This window comes from Muscardinus avellanarius, assembly GCF_963383645.1.
Source record: "Muscardinus avellanarius genome assembly, chromosome: 12".
Lineage (NCBI taxonomy): Eukaryota > Metazoa > Chordata > Mammalia > Rodentia > Gliridae > Muscardinus > Muscardinus avellanarius.
Window position 1 is genome coordinate 64,343,712 of NC_137798.1, and position 26,977 is coordinate 64,370,688.

Below are 26,977 nucleotides of genomic sequence, written 5' to 3' on the forward strand. Positions count from 1 at the left end.
GAAAGAAAGAAAGAAAGAAAGAAAGAAAATGACATTGCTCCATCTAACTTTTTTTTTTTTTTTTTTTTTTTGGTAGTACTGGTAATGGAACCTAGAGGCCTTCTACCTCTGGGCTATACTCCCAGACCTATTTTATATTTTATTTGGAAATAGGGTCTCTTAAACCAGCTGAGGCTGGCTTTGAACCTGCGTGATCCTCCCGTCTCAGCCTCCCAAGCGCGGGGATTACTAGCATGCACCACCACACCTGGCTCCATCTAACTTTTTATTTAAATTCAAAGTCCTGCCAGGCATGGTGTCCCACGCTTGTAGTCCCCGTGCTTGGGAGGCGGAGACAGGAGGATCGCGCAGGTTCACAGCTAGCCTTGCTGGCTTAAGAGACCCTGTTTCCAAATAAAAATATAAGTAGTTCTGGGAGTACAGCCCAGAGGTAGAAGGGTTTCCAGGAACCCCAGTACCACCAAAATAAATAAATAAATAAATAAATAAATAAATAAATAAATAAATAAATTCAAAGCCCTTAAGTGAGAGGTCTTCAGATAATAAATAATAAATGTGTAATGTCTCATAATTGTTTTCATGTAAGCAGTAGGACAACACAAAGAATAGAGGTCCAGTGACCTTGACTAATTCCGTACTCCTACTGTTTCGAGACCCTTGTCACTGAGAACTAGTCCTGTGGAGTTAGAGCATATGTTTTTGTTCACAGCTAAAATGAAGCTGCCATGTGCCGGGCAAGAGCATTAATGATCTGCTGGACTCACCAGACTTGAAATCATGTGGTTTGCGATCAGTTTTCAATTTGTGGCATCTCATTAGCTCAACTGTTTTCGCATTAAAGAAAACTTTATTTTTATACTGTACTATACCAAATGCATGTGATCACAATTCACAAGAAATTTACTACTCGTGTCGCTTTATAAGTCAAATATCTAAGAAGGCTGTTTAGAAGTTAATATTTGACAAATTTAACTGAGCACACATTCACTGTAGGATTTCATAAGTTTCATACAAGTGCAAAGAACATTAGTGTTATCTTTAATCAAAATATTAAGACCATCTAATGACATCTTCTCATTTGATATATTCCTTTAAGAAGCTGATAGAACTTGCAAGGTGTTTGTGTTACTCTGAATTAATCTTTACTTTGACTTTGACTGGGCTGCCTACCCTAATTCTGTGTTGTATGTGAAGGGCATAAATTATTCTGTTTTATAGTTAAGTCACTGGGTCTCTGAGAAAGTTAAAAGAACAACTTGAGTTATGGGCAAGTCAGAGATTAAACCAGACAAAAAGAATGGACAGATTTCTGTGCTTCCAGCCCTATTCTTTCCTTCTTTGTTGCACCACAAATAGGCTGTCTCTCTACCTTTAGCAAGCTCTGCTGATGTGATGGAATTGTGCTGTTCAGATAAAAGAGAGCGAGAAAGAGAGGGATCCTTGTTTTATCGTTTTTATTTGTAGCGACTGGTAAGCTAACGCTTGGTCATTTCTAGAACTAGAAGCATATGTCCCCTTGAAATTACATATGCCTAGGATAAAGAATAAGTAATGTGTAATGGGTCAATGTCAATATGCTAACAAAGTGAAGATGGAAGTTGACTGCAGATTGAACGGCTACATGAAGCAAGTCCAGCTGCAATCCATGGTCACAGAAAGCAGGAGGCCTCTTTCAAGTTGGAAAGACATTTCGTTTGGAGGTCTCAGAGGAAAAGACTTCAGCAACAGCAGTTGAGACAGAAGGAAAAAAAAAACAACAACTTTTCATTCATGTCCCAATTGTGCAAAGACTAAATCCTAACTGATGAGAGGGCCTGTGACAGCCAAATGGGTTTGAACAATACAACAGAGTGTGGTGCTAGAACAGAGTCCGGGGCTGGGAAACCAGAGCTGAATTTTCTTTAAGGTCTTGCCAATGACTTGCAGCTTGGCTTTGCCCTAATTATTTATGCCCCTTCTTTCCCTCCAATGTTTTAATTCCTTTGTCTATAGAAATCAGGGAGGAAAATCATTTGTAGCAGGCTTTGTATGTTGTATGCAGGAATTACAAACTGTGATAAAGAATTCTGTTCATTCTTAGCTGGAGATGAGTAGATAGCCTAGACCACCCAGAGGGGTAATTTAGAACATGGGCAGATTTTTTAAAAAGTAACTACCTTTTTTCTCTCTTTTACATTGCAGCATGAAAAAAGAAATTGGAAGTACAGAAATAAAAGAAATTTGCCTATAAGTCCAGAAATTACTGCTACTGACATTTGGGTTGTTTCCCTTCAGACTCTGTGTGTGTGTGTGTGTGTGTGTGTGTGTGTGTGTGTGTGTGTTTGCAGCACTATTAGTACACATATTATTCAAGAAAATAATTGTAGATTTTTCAAATTGCATCACACTATATGTAGTGCTTTTAGCCTGCATTTTTCACTTAATATTTTTTAAAAATAATCTTTGAGAAATTTTTTTGGCTCCCATATTGTTCTTTTATTGAATTGATGGAATTTATTTTAAATAATCTTATTAGATATTTAGATTATTTTCAACCTTTTTTTTAACCAGTAAAAACCAAGCTATATTAAATAGCTTTGAACATGAATTTTTATATCTAATTGATTAGGTGATTAAAATAAATCTGGGCTATTAACATCTTTGAATGAAATGATATGAACATTCTGGGCTCTGGATGTTTATTTCCTAATGGCTTTCTAGAAAGCTTATACTGAACTCCATTTTGTTAGTACAGTATGAGAATATATGGTCCTCTGAACTTTCTCGGGGAGATACTAGGGGATTGAACCCAAGGGCATTCTACGTTGAGTTAAATGCCCAGGCTTATTTTATTCTTTTATTTATTTTAATTAATTAATTTTTTTTGCGGGTCTGGGGATGGAACCCAGGGGCATTCTACCTCTGAGCTACAGTCCCTGCTCATTTTTTATTCTTTATTTTGAAACCAGGTCTCACTGAGTTGCAGAGGGCCTCACTAAGTAGCTGAGGCTGTCCACGAACCACAATCCTCTGGTCTCAGCCTCCCGAATGCTGGGATTACAAGCGTGCGCCACCACACCTGGCTTATTCTTTTATTTTTGAAACAGGGTCTTGTTAAGTTACAGCATGCTAATCTCAAACCTGCGATTCCCCTGTCTCAACTTCCCAAATACAGGGATTACAGGAGTGCACCACCACCCTCAGCTTGATAGGCTTTTTAAAAACATATTCTGCTTGTTGTATGTATTTGGAGGGAGGGAGGGAGGGAGGGAGGGAGAGAGACTTTCAGTACTATTTTGTTTTATTTTATTAATTGGAAACAGAGTCTCACTAGGTTACTGAGAATCTGCTAAATTGCTGAGGCTGGCTTCAAACTTATGATCCTCCTAGTTCATATATATATATATTGCCGGTCTGGGGATGGAACCCAGGGGCGTTCGACCTCCGAGCTATACCCCCTGCCCTATTTTTTATTCTTTATTTTGAAACAGGGTCTAACTTGTGGAGGGCCTCACTAAGTAGCTGAGACTGTCCACGAACCATGATCCTCCAGTCTCAGCCTCCCAAATGCTGGGATTATAAGCGTGCACCACCACACCTGGCTCATTAAATATATTTTTCATAGAAGACAAAACCTCCTAAGTTATCAAAAGAAGGTCTTTGAAGAGCAAACTTCTGGCTTTTGTTTCCCTGGTGCTAAGGATTAAACCCAGGACCTCTCATGTGCCAGGACAGCATTCTACCACTGAGCCATACCCCCAGCCCAAGCTTCTGCCTTTTTAAGTAAAAACTAAAAGCCCCAAAAGATCCTCAGATGTCTGCCAATGGTCTAGAACTGGGATGGCAAATTTATGCAAATGTGTGATGCCTTTGTTTCCCCAATTCTCCCTCCACTATTTGGCACATATCACTAGTTAATTAAGTTTACGGAAGTTCTTATCCCTTTTTATATCCTTCTTAATATATAAACTAGTATTTCCTGAACATCTTCAGTAAATAACAATGCAATGAGTGGGATTCTGCAGTACTATGTGAGGCTAGCTCTCTTTGAAGATCAATATAAATTTTTCCTCCAAAGTTTGCCTGCACTTAGCATCATTCAGTTAGGTTTCTTCTCCCTTCTAAGAAAGGTTGCTCCTATTTTAACACCCTTTTTTAAATTCAGCTGATACCCTTTCATGGGTCCCTGAATGGCCATACAGATGCCAACTTAACTGACTAAACACCTAAGAGGGTGACGTTGTGTGGCATCTTTAGAGTTTGATAAAATTGTTCCTCTGTCGCTCCTTGGAGAAATGGTCCTCTTTTATTTTGCTGCAAAAGAATGGAACAGCTAGTAAAGAGCAGTCGATAAGAGCTGTGCTCTGAATGAGAAACAGGAAAGACCAAGGCCAGAGAGACTGGTGAAGAGTAACTGGCTATCTAGTTCAGGGATGGAACTTAGCCTGGATCCTAGTCTGCATCTCTCCTCTCCCAATAGCTTGAGCTACCTGCAACAAAGGCAGGAAGGACTTCAAGATGTCCCAGCTCCATTTGAGGTTGAGTATCTAGCTCTGACCTTGGATGTGAGAACTGATCACAGGACTTCCCAAGCACTCGGTCTTTACTTCTTCAACTTTATTTTATTTCCTAAACTGGGGATGGGACGCAAGGGTATTCTACTTCTGAGCTGCACCCCCAGCCCTATTTTTTAGTCTTTATTTTGAAATAGACTCTCACTGAGATGCAAAGAGTCTCAGTAAGTAGCTGAGGCTGTCTGAAAACTGCTATCCTCCTGTCTCAGCCTCCCAAATGCTGGGATTACAAGCATGTGCCACCACATCTGGATATCAACTTTTTGTTTTGTTTTGTTTTTGGTGCTGGGGGTGGAACCCAGGATTCTTCATCCTCTGAGCTACATCTCCAGCCCAATTTTATTTTTTAGTTTGAAACAGGATCTCACTAAGTTGCCAAGGCTGGCCGAAAACCTGAGATCCTCCTGTCTCAGCCGACCAAGTGCTGAGATGACAGGTATGTGTCACCACACTTGGCTTCTTCAACATTTTTTGCAATATTTTATGTGCCAGACGTACATAAAATAAGAGAGATGTAATAAATGATACGTGAATAAGACAGATGTAATGCTTGCCAAAGACCCAAAGAATTGTTTGGGTCTAGCCCTTCTGGGTAACCAGATTGCCATCTGGATCCTTTCCTATAGGGGTTTTGGAGCCACCAGTGGCCTTATTGCTGCCTTCCATTTAACTTATATTTAGTGAGTCAAGCACGAAAAAGTAAACAACGACAGCCCAGTACTGCTGGGCTCTGATAGTGGCACAAAATGTTCTGAATTCAGCTGGGCATGGTGGTGCACACTTGTAATCCCAGCATTCGGGAGGCTGAGACCGGAGGATCGCGGTTCACGGTCAGCCTCAGTTACTTAGTGAGGCCCTCCGCAACTTAGTGAGACCCTGTTTCAAAATAAAGAATAAAAATTAGGGCAGGGGGTATAGCTCGGAGGTTGAATGTCCCTGGGTTCCATCCCCAGACCCGCAAAAAAAAAAAGTTATGAATTCAAGAAAGACATCAAACCGAAGTGTCGAAGAAATAGCATCCAAGATGGGACCTGTGTTGGTTAATTTTACCTCCATTCGATTGGGTTAAAGAGTATATAGAGCCGGGCGTGGTGGCGCAGGTTTGTAATCCCCGCGCTTGGGAGGCTGAGACAGGAGGATCGTGCTGGTTCGAAGCCAGCCCCGCTGGCTTAAGAGACCCTGTTTCCAAAAATAAAAAAGTATAAAATAGGTATGGGAGTGTAGCCTGGTGGTAAAAGGGCTTCCAGGAACCCCAGTACCACCAAATAAATAAATAAATAAATAAATAAATAAATAGTATATAGAGAGGTGATAAAGCATTGTTTCTGAGTGTATCTATGAAGGTGCCTCCTAAGGATGTTAGCATATGGACCAGCAGACTGAGTAAAAGTCCACTGTTACCAATGCAGGATCCAGTCCACCAAGGACCTTCCCAGGCAGAACAGACAGAAGGAGGAAGGGAATTTGAGCTGGGACATCCGTCATCTCTTGCCCTTGAACCTCAGGCTCCTGCTTCTCAGCCTGTAGCCTTGGATTGGAAGTTGCATGATCAGCTCTTGTGGTTCCTGAGCCTTTGACCTTGGGCCAATCACTCTGTTGCTTTTCTGGTCCTGCAGAAGGCGAGGGCACTTCTGATGTCCATCATCACAATATCCAACTCATCTTTTTTTTTTTTTTTTTTTTTTGCTTTTTTCTTTTTTTTTATTGTTTTTGTTGTTTTTAGTTTTTATTAAATAAAAGGTTTTTAATTTTATTTTATTGGTGCACTGTATTCATACATCATAGTGGGATACAAACTTTTGTAGACATACATGCACACATCGCCCAGTCAGCCCCCACCCGATCCCCACCCCATTCTCTCCCCATCCCTCCCTCCCATGCTTGGCTTAGTGGTTGACATCTAGTATTATAGCAATTTATCCAAAATTAAAAATGATAATCTCACATAACAGTTTCATTTGTCTGATACCAAGCTTTTGATGACTTAAAGATAACATTTCAATATTTCTTTTTGCTTTCTTTCTTACCAGAGAATATTTTTTTCTTTTTTTTTTAGGTGAAACTATCATATATTTATTTTTCAGAAAAAAATCTATCCTGATATGGAATATGGACTCTAGATACCCAAAACAATCTCGAAGCAAAAACAAAGCTAGAAGATGTATATTTTCTGATTTCAAACCATATAAAGCTACAATAATTGAAACAGTGTAGTACTGTTCTAAAGGCAGATATATAGACCATTGGAGTTAAATACAAGCCTAGAGCTAACTTCTTTCCTATATTGTCAAGTTATTTTTGACAAGGTTTCCACGAAGATTTGGTGGTGGAAATAATAATCTTTTAACTAAATATTGTTGAAAAATAATAATTACATGGAAAAGAATAAAATTGGACCCTTACCTAATCCCACATACAAGTATTAACTCAAACTAGATAAAAGACCTAAATATAAATCTTAAGACTATAAACTTTTAGGAGAAAATCTGGGTCATAAAACCTCACAACATTGAAATTGGCAGTGATTTCTTGGATATGATTTCAATGGCACAGACAACAGAAGAATATACAAACTCCCTAAAAAATAAAAGAAAATATTGTATATCCAAAGACAATGTAAACAGAGTTAAAAGTTACTAATAGAATTGGATAAAATATTTCCAAATGCTATATCTGAAGGTATATTAATATTCCAACTAGAAATCCTAAAAATTAACAACAATAAAGGCAAACAATACAATTTAGAGATAGGTAAAAGACTAACATAAATAATGAATCTCCACAGATAAACAATCTTAGTTGTCTGTTGGATGGAAACTCTTGTTTCTCTGGTTCTGGTGAGTGTTACCTATTTCTTCTTTGTAGTTAATCTCTTTGAGTATTTTCTCTAGCGCTGGTTTTGAAGACATAAATTCCTTCAGTTTCTGTTTGTCATGGAAGCTTCTTATTTCTCCATCTAATTTGATAGAAAGTTTTGCTGGATAGGAAATTTTTGGCTGGAAGTTGTTTTCTTTCAGAGTTTGAAATATGTTACTCCAAGCCCTTCTGGCTCTCATGACTTGCTTTGGGAAGTCTGGAGTGATTATAATTGGTTTGCCTCTGAATGTCACTTGGCCCTTTGCTTTTGTTGCCTTTAAGATTCTCTGCTTGGCTTCCACATTGGTCATTTTGACAATTATATGGCGTGGGGATCCTCTTCTCGGATCCTGTCTAAAGGGAGTTCTATAAGTTTCCTGGATCTGTGTATCAACCTCTTGCTCTATATTTGGAAAATTTTCTGCTATTACTTCCTTGAAGAGATTGTTGATCCCTTTGGTATCAGTTTCTTTTCCCTCCTCTATTCCAATTATTCTTAGGTTAGCTCTCTTAAGATGGGCCCATATTTCTTCAATGTCAAATTCCTGCTGTTGGATATCTTTTTCTAGATTAGAAACTATGCATTCATTTTTGGATTGCTCATCTTCTAAGAGCGAGATTCTGTTCTCCATGTGGTCTAATCGGTTGTTTGTGCTTTGAATTGAGGCCTTTACTTCATTAATTGCATCCTTTATCTCTTTTTGGCTCTCTCTGAGTTCTTTTCGAAGCACCTCTATTATTTCTACAGTTATTTTCCTGATTTGATCTTCTAGAAATCTCTGATTTTCTGTTTTATCAGGTTCTGATGTTGTGGGGTTGTGCACATTCATTACTTCAGTGTTATTCCTCTTTCCCATGATTTCGGAGGTTTGTGCCTTCTCTGGGTTCTTCCCTTGGGTCACTATGGCTTCACTTAAGGTGCTCTGGATCTCGAGTCTGTATTTTCTCAGACCCTACTACTCCTTTACTGGGTTGTATCACAGAGTCTCCGACCCAGGGAGTTGATAGAGGCTGCTTTAAACTATGGGGGGTGCCAGGTTGCACGTTCTCCTATGGTGTGATATCTCTGCCACCACCACTCCCTCACTGGGTCAAGTCCCAGGAGGCACAATACTGGGATTTCTCCTCTGTGGCCCGCAATTTGACTCACTGTTCTTGAGTACGCAGATGTAGCTGTACTGGACTCGGTGAATTCACTGCTGCTGCCGCCGCCGGTGGCAATATGGCGCCGCAGCCACGCCCTCGGCCATGAGGCTGGCGTATTTTTTCTTCTCTGGTTTTGATTTCCACTCTGAATCCCTGCAGCGTGTGCTGAGCTCAGCCACTGGGAGCTTTAAATGCTGTCTGCGCCGAAAGATCCCGCCTGGCTGTTCCGCATCGGCTCACCTCGGCTTGCTGTAGCCGTCCGCTGAGTTCGCCGCTGCCGCCGGCAGTATGGCGCTGCTGCCGCGTCCTCGGGCGCGTGTGTCTCCTCTGTGGCCCTGAGCTCTGTTCTCAGTCCGCTTTCTCTCTGGAGCCTGGTGGTTTTTTTGTTTTTCTGGTGATGGTGTTTTCTGGCTATGAAAGGCGCTCTTTTTGTGGTAATGGAGATTGGTTGTTAGCGGGACTCTTAAGCCCCGCTTTTCTCGGTCGCCATCTTCCTCCAACTCATCTTGGTTCTACTTCTCTGGAGAACACTCACTGACACAAAACCTAAAACATGTTCTTGCATAGGCAACAAAAGAGGTCAAGAGTCCTAAGCAGAGGACATTTGTATCTACAAGTGTCAGAAGGAAAGAAAACATGACATCTGTCCAAAAACTGTTAGTTTTAGACTGTCAAATGTGAAGCATGAAAGACAGGAGGATGGGAGTAAGTTACAGAAGATGAGGATGGGAAGGTGGGCGAGGCCAGATAAAAGATGATGTGGGGTTTGGAATCGATCCTCAGAAAACTGGGAAGTGAAACCAACCAGTTTGAAGGAGGAAAATTAACTGATGAGTTTGTGTATGAAGTCAGTTTGCAAGGCAGGAGAGGGGACTCCATCTGGAAGTCTCTCCAGGGGTCATGTGGCTGGAGTCGGGGCTATGGTGATAGAGATAGGGAGAAGTATGCAGGTCTTGTGAGGCTGGAGGTCTGAAGTAACAAGCAACTTGGCAGCTTGAAACAACAGAAATGATAGCCACAGGGCTCTGGGGGCTAGACGTGTGAAACTGAGGTGTTGGTGGGACCCCCCTCTGACAGCTCCAGCAGAATCCTTCTTTCCATTCCTAGCTTCTGGTGTTTTCCAGCAATCCTTGGTGGTCTCTGGCTTGTAAATAAAACACAGCAGACAGATCCACTCACATTATCCTCCTTCCATAAAGGTCTGACTGATTGTATGTCCAAATTTTCCTCTTTTTATAAGGTCTCTGGTTATATTGGATTAAGTTTCCTCTAATAACTTCGTTTAACTTGATTATATCTGTGAAGACCTTATTTCCAAATAAAGTCACAATCAGAGGTACTGAGGCTTAGGACTTCAGCATATTTTTCTGAAGAAACACAATTCAACCCACAAGAAGGGTGTTTGTTTGTTTGTTTTTTAATCCCAGCCCCAATCTCTGCCTTACCTGCCTGGGTTAGACCAGGCACCTTGTTCCAGGGTCCTCAGCCCCTGCCTTCCAGATGCTGCCTGGCCCTCCTTCCCCAAGCTAATTTATCTCAGCCTAGGAAACAGGATGGATCCTCAGGAGTTTTCTACTACTGGTGCTGGCCAGTTGAGCTTTCCAAATACTACCTGTCTCTGAATTCCTCAGCCAAAGTTCTAACCAGCACCCCCAGCACCATTCCCGACTGTCACATCTTTAAAGCCAGATGTGGTGGCACACACTCATAATCACAGTACTTAGAAAGCTGAGATAGGAGGATCCAGGTTCGCAGCCAGCCTCAGCTATTTAGTGAGGCCCTCCACAACTTAGTGAGATCCTGTTTCAAAATAAAGAATAAAAAAATAGGGTTGGGGGTGTGGCTTGGCAGTAGAATGCCCCTGGGTTCAATCTCTGGCACCACACACCAAAAAAATGTGATAGGTATAAAGTTATTTTAAAAGCCTTTAAGAATATCTAGAAAACTTTAAAACATGATAAAGTAGCAAAACTGCCTAAATATTATATATCTTGCTGGATGTAGTAGTGCATGCCTATAATCCCAATACTTGGGAAGCTAACACAGGAGGATTGCAGGTTCAAGGACAGCCTCAGCAATGCAGTGAGGCTCTCAGCCACATAGCAAGACCCTGTTTCAAAACAAAATAGACATTTTTTTTAATGGCTGGGAATTAATGTGGGAATTAGTTTGGAAGTACAATGCCCCTAGGTTCAATCTCCAGTAACACACACACACACACACACACACACTTATAGATCATATTATAACATATAATACATAACACATTACATACATGGTCAATAGTAGAGCCAAGCTGTCCATACCCCTGACTATCTCCCTCAACCTTACACATTCATCGTCACTCTAATCCCTGACCATCATGATCTAAATGTTCTAATTCACCATATATTTTGCTTAAAGAGCAAGTCCATCTTCTGGCTGGTTATAAGGATTTGGAGCTTTGAGCTTTGGCTCCAGTATAAGTGGAGAATGCAGTAGAGTTAAGTATGTAAAGATACTAACTCCTTTTTAGAGCTCATTCCACAAATAAACTTTGACGATTTCCTTTGAGGGACTGAAATTTCAACTCCGTGTAACCACCAGAGGAAAGAGCAGGCATGGGCCCCGTGTGGAAGCAGCAGTTCTGCGTAACCACCAGAGGAAAGAGCGGGTATGGGCCCCGTGTGGAAGCAGCAGTTCTGCGGGCACCAGATAAATATTTGATGATGTTGATCATATTCTTGCCCAAGGTGGAGTGAGTTTTGCCAACAGAGTATAGAGGATCATCTCTCAAATGGTTTGAGAATTTTACTTGTTAACAATGTTATGTGTTATGTAAAAATGGAGTTTTCAAAGCGCAGACGCCTGCCAGTTATTTATAAGTAAACCCATCAGGATAGAGAATAGAGGTGGGGAAATCTAAAGCAACGCATGGGTCGCCAGAAAGACTGATTTCACATTGCAGTCATGGGAGAACTAAAGTAATTATTCAGATAGATTAAGCTCACATAAGCCCATTTGAGTTTCAAAAATAGTTCCTGAAATTTTCAGTCAAATTAAAGGACTTTTATTTCATTTGCCCATTTTATAAAGATAACCCTACATAATTATACAAAGTTTCAAGGAAAAGATGACTCTGTTCAGTTGTGTGTGTGTGTGTATGTGTTCCTTAATTCAGCAAGCTTGCATTTCTAATTTCAACAATGAGCCTGGGCTTGGAATAGAGCTCAGTGGTACAGCACGTGCTTAGCATGTGCAAGGAACTGAGTTTGATTCTCAGCACCCAAAATCTCCAACAAACAAAAAAACCCAACCACCACCTCGTACGAAATCAACATTTGCTATGTTTTAATATCACTTTCATAATTCAAAATATAGACTCTGCTCTTGATTTTTTCTGCTTTCTTATGAGTATTTTTCTTTGCGTGCGTGCGTGCGTGCATGTGTGTGTGTGTGTGTGTGTTTGAGGGGGAGATGTAAAATTAAAACCAGGGCCTTTCACAGACTAAGCAAAAGCTCTACCACTGCTACATCTGCAGCCCCTGTGTTGTTTTGTTTTGTTTTGTTTTGTAGTGCTGGGGATGGAACTCAGGGGTATTCTACCTCTGAGTTATACCCCCAGCCCTGTTTTTTATTCTTTAGTTTGAAACAGGGTGTTACTAAGTTATGGTGGGCCTCACTAAGTAGCTGAGGCTGGCCACAACCCCGTATCCTCCTGATTCAACCTCCCAAGTACTGGGATTACAAATATTCACCACCACACCACACTCCCCTGTGTTCTTCAAATAGTTCTTTAAATAGTTGATGCTAAGGTGAAGATGGTTTACAGTAACAGGCAAAGCCAGGGATTGATGAACCTCTGACACTGCCAGAGACCTTGGAAAAATGAATTTAAAAGCCTGCCTTTGCCACCTTCTCACCTGTTTTGACCCAGAGCTGCCTTCTGCACAAGGCTCTCCACTGAGCTTCCCCAAGTTGTCCTTCGTTTTGCAAAAGCTCTTATTAAAACCTCACTTAGGTTTTACCCCACCACTCTTGCCAAAGACTGTCAACTAAGATATATAAGATGCAGCCATTCTCATTTTTTCCCACTCCAATCTGAAATATTTTTCTTATCTTGGAATCAAGAAAATTTGGCTAAAGTAGCTCACTATAATGTCACATTATAAAAGAGGGATGGGTTTAATGAGATGTGAAAGAAAAGAGAATGAAATGGGATTCTCAGTGGTCCTCTCCATAGCTGTTCACATCCCCACTGCTAGGTACATCTCTAAAAGAGTGGGCTTTCTTCTGTTGCTATAACAAAATACCTGAGACTAGATCATTTCTAAAGAAAAAAAAACTATCTGGCTCGTAGTCTTGGAGGCTGAGAAATCCTAGAGTATGTCATTGGCATCTGCTTGGTATCTGGTGAGTATCTTGGTATCTGGTATTACAACATGAGAAGGTGACAGGGCCAAAGTGAGCCAGCAAGAAAGAGCAATTCGCTTTTATAACAACCTACTCTCACAATTGCTAACCCTCTTCTGAAACAATATGAATCCATTTATGAGCGCAGAGCCCTCATGACCCAGGCACCTCCCATCAGACTCACCTCTCAACACTGGTGTACTGAGGATCAAGCTTCCAGCACATTGGTTTGGGGGGGCACATCCAAATCTGAGCCAAGGAAAACAATTAGGCACCTCATCTTTCAAAGGACATCACCCCTTTTCTGTTTAAGGGTTTAAGGCACAACTAACCCACCTTTCTTTACCCAGTTAGTCTCAGTCTTTCAAATGTAAATATGATGCTTTGATGCTCTTACAAGTTGATCTCAGAAAGAGTGACTCTTTTATCTACTACCAGGAAGTGTTCCCTCTGAAACCTAAACAGAATATATATATATATATATATATATATATATATATATATATATATATATATATATATATGAAAGCTTTGATTTTTACTTCACTTCATCTCCTCTTACACACATAAGAGTTTTTCTGTTTCTGGATACTGTAGGTAATTTGGGAATCCAAAATGATGTAAATAACCACACTCTTCTCTGTTTCAACTTTCCATATATTAAGCTCCTTAAAATATTTCTTAACTTCCTTAAAATATTTCTTGGAAAGCAGAGGCCAGACTCGAAAATGTGTCTTGGATTTTCATTGAATGTACGTATAAAACAGTCACAGAGCGTGTTGCTACTATTTGTTGTTCATGTGCAACTATAATAAAATAACTCATTGGGGCAAATGTGAAGTTAGGGTTAACTTTATGCTCAAGGTAACTGGTTTTTTGTGGCTTTTTTGCAGATAAGTTTAGACTTTGATCTAGCATCCCTTAGATTTCTTTTTTTCAATTAGCTACATTAAGTTTTATTTTTTAAATGTATCTGAGCTTAAATAAAAGAAATATAAACAAAGGCATTGGCTCCAAACTTTAGGCTCCAAGAACAAGTCACCAAACTGGCTTAACCTAGCCACATGCCACACTGAGTTGAGAGAAGTTCTATGGGGCCCAGAAGAAACTGCACATTTAGCCAAACAACACTTTGAGTGCAAGTCTGAATTACTGTAGGAAGGAAAACTTACAGCATCATTTTCTCCATTTTGAGATTTTTCAACAGTTTCACAATGGGAAAATAACTGTCATACAGTAGACCACTTTTGCACAGAAGGGATCAGAGTTTCATTGTGCCAATTGCCAACTCAACATACAGCTTTTCAAGCTGATAAAAGAGGGTAGATCAAGAGCAACTCACAGCTGGTTGTGGTTGTGCACACCTGTAATTTTAGTACTTGGGAGGCTGAGACAAGAGGGTTGTAGGTTCAAGGCCAACCTCAGCAACTTAGTGAGACTCTCACCAAACTAGTGAGACCCTGTTTTAAAATAAAAAATAAGATCTGGGCGTGGTGGCGCATGCTTGTAATCACTGCGCTTGGGAGGCTGAGACAGGAGGATCACACAGGTTCGAAGCCAGCCTCAGCTACTTAGTGAGGCTCTCAGCAACTTAGTGAGACCCTGTTTCCAAATAAAGTATTAAAATAGGTCTGGGAGTATAGCCCAAAGGTAGAAAAGCCCCTGGGTTCCACCGCCAATACCACCAAAAAGATAATAATAACAACAACAACAAGGTACGGGGTCTGGCTCAGAAACAGAATGCTCTCTGTTTCTCTGGTTCAGTCCCCAGTGCCACAAACAGAGAGAGTGAGAGCGAGAGCGATTTTGAGTTTAATCATGTATCCAATGACTCAGTATACAGTGAAACCCCAGTAAAAACTCTAGATAGCAAAGCTCAATAGATCTTCCTGGATGGTGACCACATCCATGTGCCAAGAGAGCGACACATTCTGATCCCACAAGGAGAAGGCACAGAAGATCTGTATTTAAAATAATGTATACATATGTGTGTATGTATAGGTATGTGTATATGTAGATTAAACCCAGAGGCATTCTACCTCTGAACTACATCCCAATCCTTTTATTTTTTAATTACTTTGAAACAAAATCTTGCGAGGTTGCTGAGGTAGGGTCTTCCTAAATTGCTTTGACTGGTACCAATTTCCTTCTGTCTTATTCTCCCAAGTACCAGGATTACAGGTGTGTACTTCCATGCCCAGCTTGAAATATTTGACTATTATTCTGCAGTCTTTCTCTTCTGAGTTTTAGAAGTGTTTTCTGTCTCCAAGCCTCTTTCTAGGAATAGCAAGTTGAACTCAGGGCCTCAGATCTCTACCAAATTAATGAAGCAAAGCCAACAGCAAGCCTTGTCTCAGCAGAACACCTTCAATAGCCCCAGGGAAAGGATCCCACAGGAGCCCTCCTAACCAAGTACAAGGGCTGACTAGCCCCTCGGAGTTAGGTGTCCCTGGGGGAAGGGCAATTATTTAAGCTAGAGACAACTTTGTACTTATACTCTATGCAGTGCTACCATGGTGGAGGGTGGAATCCTAACTGGAAGTTGCGTGTGGCTGGGCTATCAGGGCAGTATCTTATTACAAGGAGAGATTACCAACATCCAAGAGAGATAGTTTTAAAGAAGATTTTCTAAAACATGTAGATGTGGCCTGCCATGGTGGCGCACGCTTGTAATCCCAGCATTTGGGAGGCTGAGACAGGAGGATCGCAGTTCACAGACAGCCTCAGCTACTTAGTGAGGCCCTCTGCAACTCAGTGAGACCCTGTTTCAAAATAAAGAAAAAAAAAATAGGGTTGAAGGTATAGCTCAGCGGTAGAATGCCCCTGGATTCCAAAAAAAAAAAAAAAAATGTAGATGTGGTAGAAAAAGAAAATATATCATTGGCAATTTACAGAATATGTCCAAATGTATTCTGCCACTAGTTTATTATAATATTTAAGGCCAAGTTTTCCATCTCTCTGAATTTCTGCTTTTCTCTTATATAAAATGAGGTAATAATGAGTCGTTCAGGAAGTTGCTGGAAGGAAGCAGTTGGAGGATGCTTGCGGAATGTTTTCCAAGGTGCCTGGTCCACAGAAGGCGCCGAATATGTGTTATTACCACCACCCGCCCCCCTCCTTCCGTTCATCAGGGCCCCGGTGAGAGGGAAATCCTTCTAGCTCCTTTCTATTTAAGAAACCCAGTGCGGAAAGCTTTCTAGGATCATATTACCAGTTATTCTTTTCCTGAAAGGCAAGTTTTCGGTTACAGTTTTACTGTAAACATCTACAAAACACTGCAGGCAGAAAGATCAAGGAGATTTGCAGTTCCTGGAAGGATTCATGGTATCCCATGAAGGCTCGTGTTTCGGGGCTGATCTCCTGGCCGGTGGGTTTCTGTCAGCAAGGGTTTTCTTTCTCCATGTGGCTTCTTAAACAAGAATCTAACCTTCACAGTTCCTTTCCCATAATTCATCCTTTTGCGTGAGTAGTATTTTCTATCCGGATGGCATTTAGAAACAATTTCTTTTCAGGAGGAACGGAGCTGGCAAATTTTTCACTAATGAAAAATATTTTTTTTATTTAGCTAGAGGTTTTTATTTTCTCTTTTCACTGGTGCCAAATCCCAGCCTGCCAAGATTGCCAAGGGAGAAATGACTGCACAGTTCACAGTCATTTTCAACAGATAGCTATTTGTTTGGTGGCAAACAGAAGTAGGATATGAGTCCTTCAGAGAAAAGTATTTCTATGTCACAAATCATCTATAAGTTGCTGGGCTTAAAACACAATAGACTAATTCTGATCATGCATTTGTAATTAAGGACTGTACAAACATTGATTATAAAAATGTATTTTTAAGTGCATCTGGGTTTTTTTGGGGGGAGGAGCTACTGGAGATTGAACCCTGGGGTATTCTATCTCCAAGCTACATCCGCTGGCCTTTTTATTTTTTTGTATTTTGAAACAGAGTCTCACGGAGTTGTTGAGGCTTCCTTTGAACCTGTGATCCTCCTATCTCCTTTTCCTAAGTACTCAGATTACAGATGCGCTTTCACTTCATTTAAAAAGCAGAAACAAACTAAATGTATAATCTAAAAAGAATTAGTTAACTTAATTATAGAATTTTATGTAATAAATAACTATTTAGCCATTAAAAGAAATTTGCAGTATATTTATTAATGCACTTATGTATTAGCCATCTCCGAGTGCAAAAATAATAACAAAATGATGCCTAATATAATCTCATGTTTATAAAAGGCAAAGCTCCATGTTTATGTATTAGATGTATATAACAAATAGGCCAAAGGAAACATCTAAAAGAATATGCACAAAAATACAAGAGATAGAATTACAGTGGATTTTTATTTTGTTTGTTTGTTGTCTGTAATATAGTTTGTGTTTTTTTGGTCATACAGATGCCTTACTTGCACACATTTTAAAAGTTACTGGGAAAATCATTGTTTCCTGATCCCCCACACAAGGCTCAGGGAGATAACAGAAAAGCACAGTTAGGCTTCACAGTGAAAAGAAAGTGCTAGAAGAGGCAGAGTATTAGAAGATGAAGCCTGGTCAAACATGAGGATGCTCCCATCTGTACTACACTTGCCTCTGTGCAGCACTGCTGTGGGCAAGACACACCCCCTTTCCACATCACTTTTTCCATGCAGAAAAGCACAATGACATTCCACATGATGATATGCTATCACTAAGATTGGGCGCATACCTTTTACATGCCCCAGGTCATAGGGAAAACTCACACACTGTCAGCACTCTGGGTTTGCACTAGTGGTATGAGTTATGGAGTTTGGGGAGTATTTACATTTATTTTGCTATTATTGGATTATGTTCTGAAAATGTTTTCATGCACTATGGAGAGAGGATTCTCTGTGAGAAATCTTAAATTGGTCATTATTTCTATCAGGAGCAGAGAAGTTATTTTGCTTGTTGCTTCTTGGTTAATGTTGAAGAGATCTCTTGTGTGTGTCCAAAATTTTATAGATAGTATGGCCTCTGATCATAGAGATGGGTTATTCAATGAAAGAGATCATTGTTGTTTAGATAATGTTCAGGATACCAAAGAGAAAATAGGCCATAAAATAGAGAAATTTGTACAGGTTGGTCTTTGGCCTTTATAGTCTTTTTTTTTTTTTTAACCCAGGGACATTTTACCACTAAGCTACATCTTCTTTTTATTTTAAATGTTTTCATATTTATTGGTGCATTGTAATCATACATGATGAAGAAGTTCAGATCAATAGAGACATACATACACACGTCACTTGGTGACTCCTCCACTACGCACCCCTGCTCCCATCCTGCTCACGCCACTCTCTCCTCTTCCCCAGTTGAGATTGGCATTGATACTTTTGTTTATGTACTTTGTGTCATTTAGGATTACAGGTGTATGCCACCATACCTGGCTTGTAAAGAGTCCTTATAACGTTCACAGATGACCGTAGCTTGCACTTTTCAATCTTTGCAGTATTTAATGATATGGAAAACCATTCATCTTAACCATCTAAATGGAGCAGAGAAGAAGTGGCTTCTACCAATTGTTTCTTCAAATTAATAAATCTGACACTGAGCATGTAAAACTGAATAAGTAGCTTGCTAATAAGCTTAAAATGGGTTTCTGAGACTCTCTTCGTGATTACTTCTGTACGAGCACTTCTACATCTGGCAGGAAACTGGAAGCCTTATTCTGAGGTTACAGATGATCATTGTCGGGTGCCTAATTATAATCCATTTTAAATTTCAATTTAACCACTCATTAAAGTAGGTATCCTTGACTTGACATTCAGTGCAAGAAAATCTCAGAAAGAAAATGTGATATCCAATTCTCCTGAAAAGCTATTGCCTGGTTCCTTTATATCTGTTGCTCATGGTAGCTATAGTAACCATCATTTAAGACACAGACACACAAAATTAAAGTCCTAGGCTGATGTGACAGCTCTCAAATGGCTTTGTTCCCTGTCTAAGATGTTTTCGCTTCCTTTTCTTGCATCGTATTTCACGCCAAAGTCTCAAGGGACTAACTCACAGCTTGGGGGTGGGCAGCCCAATGTCCACAGGGACAAAGGACACTGGTGGACTGGAGACAGGCTGCATGAGGGCAACCCGCCTGTTCAGAGAAAATAAAATGTTAATGTCCAGTGTGACTAAGGAGACTCAGCTCCCTCTGTGTCCTGCTGGAAAAGAAAGAGGCTGGCCTGAAACAGCTGTTGCTTTGTGTGAGCTTATCCATTCCCCTTCAGGAACAGAGATGGGGGCAGGCCCTGCGTTGCCTAGCCACAAACTCGCCGTATCCTTGCCTGGACCAGGGGTGGAGTGGGAGCATGGCTTCCACTTACAGACTGAAAAGGGACAAATGCTTTTTCAAGTGTTGATTTTTCAGCAAAGACAGAGAAAGGGGTCAAGGTAGGAGTATAAGGATAAGTTAGGATTACTATTCTGAACATTTATAGAAAAAAATTCGATATTTTGGTGCATTTTTTCAACATTTTAGTTTATTTCATTTATGTATGTAGCAGACAGGTGCAACGTGTTCAAATAGACAAGTTTAACACTTGTAGGAACTATTCCATTTGGTCCTCCATGTTTCCATCATAAAAGGACACTCACAATTATATCTGAGACTGGCCTAAAAAGAAGTTTTCCAGCATTCCCATAATCAAGAATAAGTGGGCCACTTTGCAAGTAAAGGAAGTCACAGATCCCAAAATATCTCTTCTGTAAAACTATCTATGACATTATATTGAGGTGCATATTGCCTTGGCTGGAATATTTTTTACACATATGCACCCTTAACTGAATGACTAATAATTCCCAAGAATTTCTTTAAAGAAAGTTTAATGTTTGGGTTGGCAAATATGCCCAGAGGAAGTCTTACATTAATAATACTTGCTTTTAACACAGTTCCTTTCTTTATGTAGTCAGAATGCTTTATGGTGGATTAAATCCACAAATCGAAAAGAGAATGAATACACTTGAGCTTTTATGAGTTACTCTGTCAAAAGAATATTTTAAGGAGCACAAAATTAAAACCCTGTCTCATGCTCGAGGGGAAGGTTAAATGACTAATGGCTTGAGAAAATTACTATATAAAGATAATAATTCATTAATCAGATGTGAAGAAAAATACATAATATTGTTTTGCTAACAAAGACCTTAATTGTAATCTAGCCTTGGACCTACTCAAATTAAGGTGAACATAAATTTTATGATCTGGAGATAAAATTCTATTAAAAAAAATCGTGACCTATAACACAAATGCTCCTAGGGCCAATCAAATCTATGGATGAGTTCTCTGACACTGCCAAGTAAAGAAATAATTTTTTAAAAGTTCTAGAACTTTCCTGCATGTCTGTGGTGCTGCCAATAATATTTAGGCCTACAATGTTTATTTACTAGTTTAGTTCCATGTAATAATAAGAAAACTGAGGAAATAAGGAGCCCTGTTCTGTTTACCTTATCTGTCATCTTAGTGCCAAGTTCAAAAGAATAACAGAGGCAGTTAAAAAGGTATAGCTTTGGAAAATACTTTCCTATTTCGGTCAATGGGCAGGCAAGTGTAATATGGTTTCTTAATGCAAAGAGACAGATGCCATTTAGTGCAGCCATTAGCAAAAGAAGGGTATGCCTTATTGATTTCTACAGCTAAGAATCGTGCTGATAAATAAAAAATTTGACATTTATAAGCCATTATGCCCCCATGCAGTTAGGAGATGCACCAGGGTGGAAACAGAACCAAATCTGGGAGTTTAGCTACATGTGACTTAATAAAGCTTCTTGCCTTAGTTGAAACTTCAGACCAAAAGCAGAGAAACCCTCTAAATAAAAGAGTACATAAATTCAGGTGCGGTGGCACATGCCTGTAGTCCCGGTACTTGAGAGGCTGAGACAGGAGGATCTCAGGTTCAAGATTAACTTTGGCAACCTAGCAAGACCCTGTTTCCAAATAGAATATTTTTTTTAAAAAAAAAAAAAGGGCAGGGAGTGTAGCTCAGAGGTAGAATGCCTCTGGCTTCAATTCCCAGTCAGTCCCCCCCACACACACACACAGAGAACATAAATGCATTAAGTGAAGATAGGAACAAATTGAGTGGGATGGGGAGGGGGTTGTTCCATCAAAGCACCAAAAGTCTCCCCAAAGTAAATACCCTAGCTGACTTGATCTTTCAGAGATATCCCAAAATACAGACATGGGGTCTAGAGGGACTTAATTTTAAAGCATAATTGTTTGCTCTAGGGCAAATTGCTTAATCTCTATAAGCCTCAACTTCTCATCAATAAATCAATTTTCTGAGAAATAGCTCCAAGTGTACAAAGTGCAAACTTAGCACAGTGTCAGGTACGTATTAGGCCTTTAAAACTGCACGGCAACCCAAAGAAAACAAGAACAGAAAGAAAGCTGTTCTTTGGCTTATCTACACATTCACTTGTATAGTTCATCCATTGTCAATGTTTTCTTCTGATCTTTACACACATGAAAAGGAACCATGAATAAAGCCAGGATGGCATGGAGCTATCGTGAGGATAAACATAGGCAATGCATATAAAGTGCATATTGACAGTGGGCATTCATGCATTTATTCCTTCCAGAAGTAATTGCTGGGCACTCATACTGTGCCTGTGACTGTGGCGTACTTTGGAGTTGGGGACCTAAGGGGACCCAGACTTGGCTGCCTGTCTTCAAGCAGTTCACAATCTATGCGGGTTGTCTTAGGGGCACGTGAAAGTATTGGGTCAGGGGGAGTGACACCAAAATTACTTTCAGAAAATTAGTATGCTCAAGTTGACTCTAAAAAGAGAAGAGATGTCGGGCATGGTGGCGCACGCTTGTAATCCCAGCATTTGGGAGGCTGAGACCGGAGGATCTCAGTTCCCGGACAGCCTCAGCTACTTAGTGAGGCCCTCCGCAACTCAGTGAGATCCTGTTTCAAAATAAATTTTAAAAATTGGGCAGGGGGTATAGCTCAGAGGTCAAATGCCCCTGGGTTCCATCCCCAGACCCACCCAGAAGAAAAAAAAATAGAGATGCCAACTGGATTGGGAGCTGGGGAGAGTGGACAGAGATCTTTCAAGGCAGCTTCCTCATCTAAAACATGACTGCCACCGCTGAGGAAAGCTCTTAACATGAAAGATTGAACACCAAGCTGAAAATCAAACACACCAAATACAATCCTAAGGAAATAAAAGTATGCAATGGGACCTCTTTTAAAAATTATTATTAATAGTGTCATAAGGCTAGAAAATATATCCTACAAATAAAACAAAACAGAACACTATAAAGATTTTAGAGAAAAACAACAAAATAAAAGCTTTTGCAAATTTAAATCTTAAAAGCAAAACCAAGAGCTGAGGTAATAAAGGTAATAAAGCCAGGTGTGGTGGCACACGCCTGTGATCCCAGGACCTGGAGGCTGAGACGGAAGGATCACAGGCTCACGGCCCCTCAGCAACTTAGTGAGAACCTGTTTCAAAATAAAGAATAAAAAATAGAACTAAGGAGCTGGGCGTGGTGGCGCACACTTGTAAATCCCAGCATTTGGGAGGCTGAGACCGGAGGATCACGGTTCACGGACAGCCTCAGCTACTTAGTGAGGCCCTGCGCAACTCAGTAAGATCCTGTTTCAAAATAAAGAATAAAAAAATTGGGCAGGGGGTGTAGCTCGGAGGTCAAATGCCTCTGGGTTCCATCCCCAGAACTGCAAAAAAAAAAAAAAAAAAAGAACTAAGTGTATAGCTTAGAGGGAGAATGCCCCTGGGTTCAATTTCTAGTACCACCAAAAAATAATAAAAATAAAACAATAAAAGTGATAAAATAATCTTACTTTTAAGATGGATAAAATTATAAAATTGAAACCTGGTATGCACAGATTTTCATTTCTCTTTAAATATCTACAACTAGGAATTATTTCTAATACCTCAAACAACTGACAATTAGATAATTGATGATGCCCTATGGAAAAAGAGTGCTAAAAAATTAAAAGATGAAACTGAGCTCTTATTCTTCAGTCTAGAGAGAAAAATTGTTGTTTCCTATCCTTTGAGTGATATTAATGCACAAAATCATGACAAAAACTGGTGAGACTCTACTGCTGGTGCTGCATGTATAAAGAATAAAATTTAGCTGGTATGGTGGTACATGCCTGTAATCTCAGTACTTAGGAGACTGAGATGGGAGGAGTGCAGGTTCAAGCCAGCCTCAGCAACTTAATGAGACTCTCAACAACCCAGTGAGACTGTTTCAAAACAAAAATTGAAAAGGGCTGTAGATGTAGGATTGATGTTGAATACCCCTGGGTTCAATCCCCAGTACAATAAACAAACAAACAAACCAAAAATAAACAAAAGAGTTGAGGTGTAGCTCAGAGGTGGAATGTCCCAAGGCTCAATCCCCAGTACCACACACTCACAAAAAAAGACTGAGTCTTGAAAAGAATAAAATTATGACCCACACAAATATAATTAACATGTAAAAAACTTATTTAACTCATGAATTCATAAAAGAACTGATAAGATGTTACAATTGATTCAGTACACAATTAAAAGTGCCATACACACAACAAAAAGCATTTTAATACTTTTAAAACTCATGTCACAAATGTTATGCAATTTATATTCATAATATGGGGAACATTTTAAGCAGTGTAAGGAACCCATTTATGTCCCCAGGTAGCTCTAGCACTTCTCATATCTCATCTTCTTTATATAAGTACTTTTATATTGGTGCATTATAGTCTCACATCATAATGTAGTTCAGAGTGATAGAGACATACACGCACCCAGCACTTAGTGATCTTCCCCTGGCTCCCTCCCTGCTCTCTTCCCTACCCTGTGCACAATATTAAAATTGGCATTGGTAATGTCATGTGTAGTGCCACACATTTATAGTCAGCTAAGGGATGCTGAAATGATTTTGAAGAACAAAACGTGAGAAGTAAATTTGTTTGCCTTGGTTTGTAATACCTGAATCTGAAAGAAACTATGGAATGCCAGAATCTTATTAATGTTTGTACTTACTATAGACCTGTGGTTCTTTTTAATCATAATGCCTTCTGTGTTTTTTTTTTCTAAATTTGCTATTATCTCAGTGTTAGGTCTCTACAGAGAAACAGAATCAATAAGATTTATGCGCACATATAGAGAAATTTATCATAAGGAATATGTCACAGTTATGGAAGTCAAGAAGTCCCACAATCTGATATGCACACTGGAGGCCCAGGAGAGCCAGTGGTATAGCAACAGTCCAAATTCAAAGGTTTGAGAACTAGGAGAAGCCATGGTGTAAGTTCCAGTCTGCGTTCAGAAAACCAATGTTCTAGTTCAAAACCTGTTAAGCAGAGAGTAAATTCTGCTTTACCCTACCTTTTGTACTATTCAGATGGGACAAAGCTCACCCACATTGGCCAATGCAATCTATTTTTGCCAAGTTTATCAATTCAAATTTTAAATCTCATCTAGAAATACCCTCGTGAACACACCCAAAATCACGTTCAAACAAGTATCTGGATTCCCTATGATTCAATCAAGATGACACATAAAATTAACGATAATGTCCCTTTTAAATAGATAGATAACCAAGTATTATTTCTTCAAGCAGCATCCACAATCCCAGTTTAACCAAATAGTCAAATTTCCTCTGACAACCTTCTGATTTTTGCCTTCCCCCCAAAATAAGCTAGACCTTGATAAAACCATCAATTTGGTAAATCCTTCTCCAGCTCATTCTTGTTCTATTTTAATTTAAGGAATCTCCTTTAGAGTATTCAGAACCAGAAAGTACACTTTCAATTCTTCAAGGTATCCATGAGCAAGGCACAACCAAACTCTGAAGATCTAACTCACATGTTGGTAATAGGCATGTAGCTCAGTGGTACAGTGTTCCATTCCAGCACTACAAACAACTTTCCCCAAAAAAGAAAACCCATCCAGCCTGTGTCTCCTTCCCTAGAATTCCTCTTATCTTTGAATCTAATAAACAATTTCATGTTAATGAATTAATGATATTCTTTCCCAGATATCATTAATATTTTAACAGAAGAAAAACATGAAGATATATTTAAATATTTTGTATGTATAGAGTACTGTATTGTATAAAGCACTATTCTCTACCTTCAGCTCATGGCCAATTTCTACTCAAGTAGCTTACTTTCCATTGAATAAAATCACTGAGATAAATACCTTAGCAACATTATATTTAAAAAGCCCCAGAATTCCTCTACTTTGTGTTCAATTACTTTTTCAGTACAGGTACTGAAACAATTCAAGAAGAACTCTGGATATTCACATGTCAAATAATGAAGCTGGACTTCCTACCTCCACCATACACAGAAAACTTAGCAGAAAGTGGGGAAAGACTGAAGTTTAAGAGCTAAAACCATAAAACTCTTAGAATAAGGCAGAGAAAAATCTCCATTACTTTGTGTTATACATTGAATTAGGTTTCCCTTAAAATTTATATGTTGAAGACCTAATTCCCACCATGCCTATATATAGAAGTGGGGCCCTTAAGGAAGTAATTAAAGCTAACCAAGGTCATATTGTGGGGCCCTAAGCCTTGGTGTCTTTGTAAGAGGAAGAGGCACCAGAAATCTCTGTCTCTGCAAGCACACACACAGAGGACAGTCATGTGAGCACACAGCGAGAAGTCAGCCACCTGAAGGCCAGAAAGAGAGGCCCCACCACAAACCAGCTCTGCGGGCACCTTGACCTTGAACTCTCAGCCTCCAGAGCTGTGAGAAAATAATGTCTGTCATTTAAGCCACCCAGTCTGTAGCATTTGGTTACGGCTGCCCAAGCAGAATAATACACCCCTTGGCTGAGCAATGGTTTCTTAGATTCAATGCCAAAAGCACAATCGAGCAAAAGTGTGGTAAGAGCAAAAAATAGGCAAGTTGAACTTCATCAAAATTAAACACCTTGGTGGGTCAAAGGACATCATCAAAAAAGTCAAACATTATCCACACGACGGGAGTGAATTTTACAAATGATGTAAATCTGACAAGGGACTTGTATCCAGAATGTACAAAGATCTCTTGCATAGGCAGTTTATGCAAAGAAGACGTACAAATGCCCAATAAGCCTGTTAAAAGATGTTTGACCTTCTTGAGTCATTAGTGAAATACAAATCGAAGCCATATGAGATGCCTCATCACACGAGCTAGAATAGCTGCAACTTTAAAAACAGACAATAACAATTGCTGGGTAGGATGTGGTAAGATTGAATCCTTCACACACTGCTGGGCGAGGGTAGTGTAAAATGGTGTACTCACTTTGAAAAACACTTTGGCAGCTCCCCACGGTTTTAAACATTAAGTTACTATTAAGACCCAGAAATTACACTCGTGAGTGTATATAATTGAAAATGTATGTCTACACAAAAGCTTGTATACACATTTATACCAGTATTGTCCGTAATAGCCAAATCATGGAAATGACCTCAAGTCCATCAACTGATGAGTGGATATGAATGGATAAATGAAGTATGTACATGTTACAGCATGGAGGGACCTTGAAAACATTACGCTGAATGAAAGAAGCCAGTCACAAAACATCACATGTACATCACATATTGAATGATTTCATTTGTATGAAATGTCCAAAATACAGTACTTGGGAGGCTGAGACAGGAGGATCACAGGTTTGAGGCCAGTTTCAGTAATTTAGCCAGACCCTGTTTCAAAAAACAAATTAATAAAAGGATAAAAATAAAGATAAAATGTCCAGGATAGGCGAACCATAGAGAAAGAAAGTTGCTGTGGACTAAGGAAAATGGAGAGTGGGGAGTAGCTGCTAGAAGGAATAGAATTTCTTTTAGGGTGATGAAGTGTCCTGAAATTAGATTGTGGTGATAGTTGCATAACTTTAGAAATATATTAAAAGCCACTCTACATGTATGAGTTTTAAACTTTGCAAAATACAGCTCAATAAATGTGTATATAAAATATATATTAAAGCAAAAACTACATACACACACACACACACACACACACACACACACACACACACACACTCCCAAAAACATGGAGTAAGTTTGGAAGAGGATG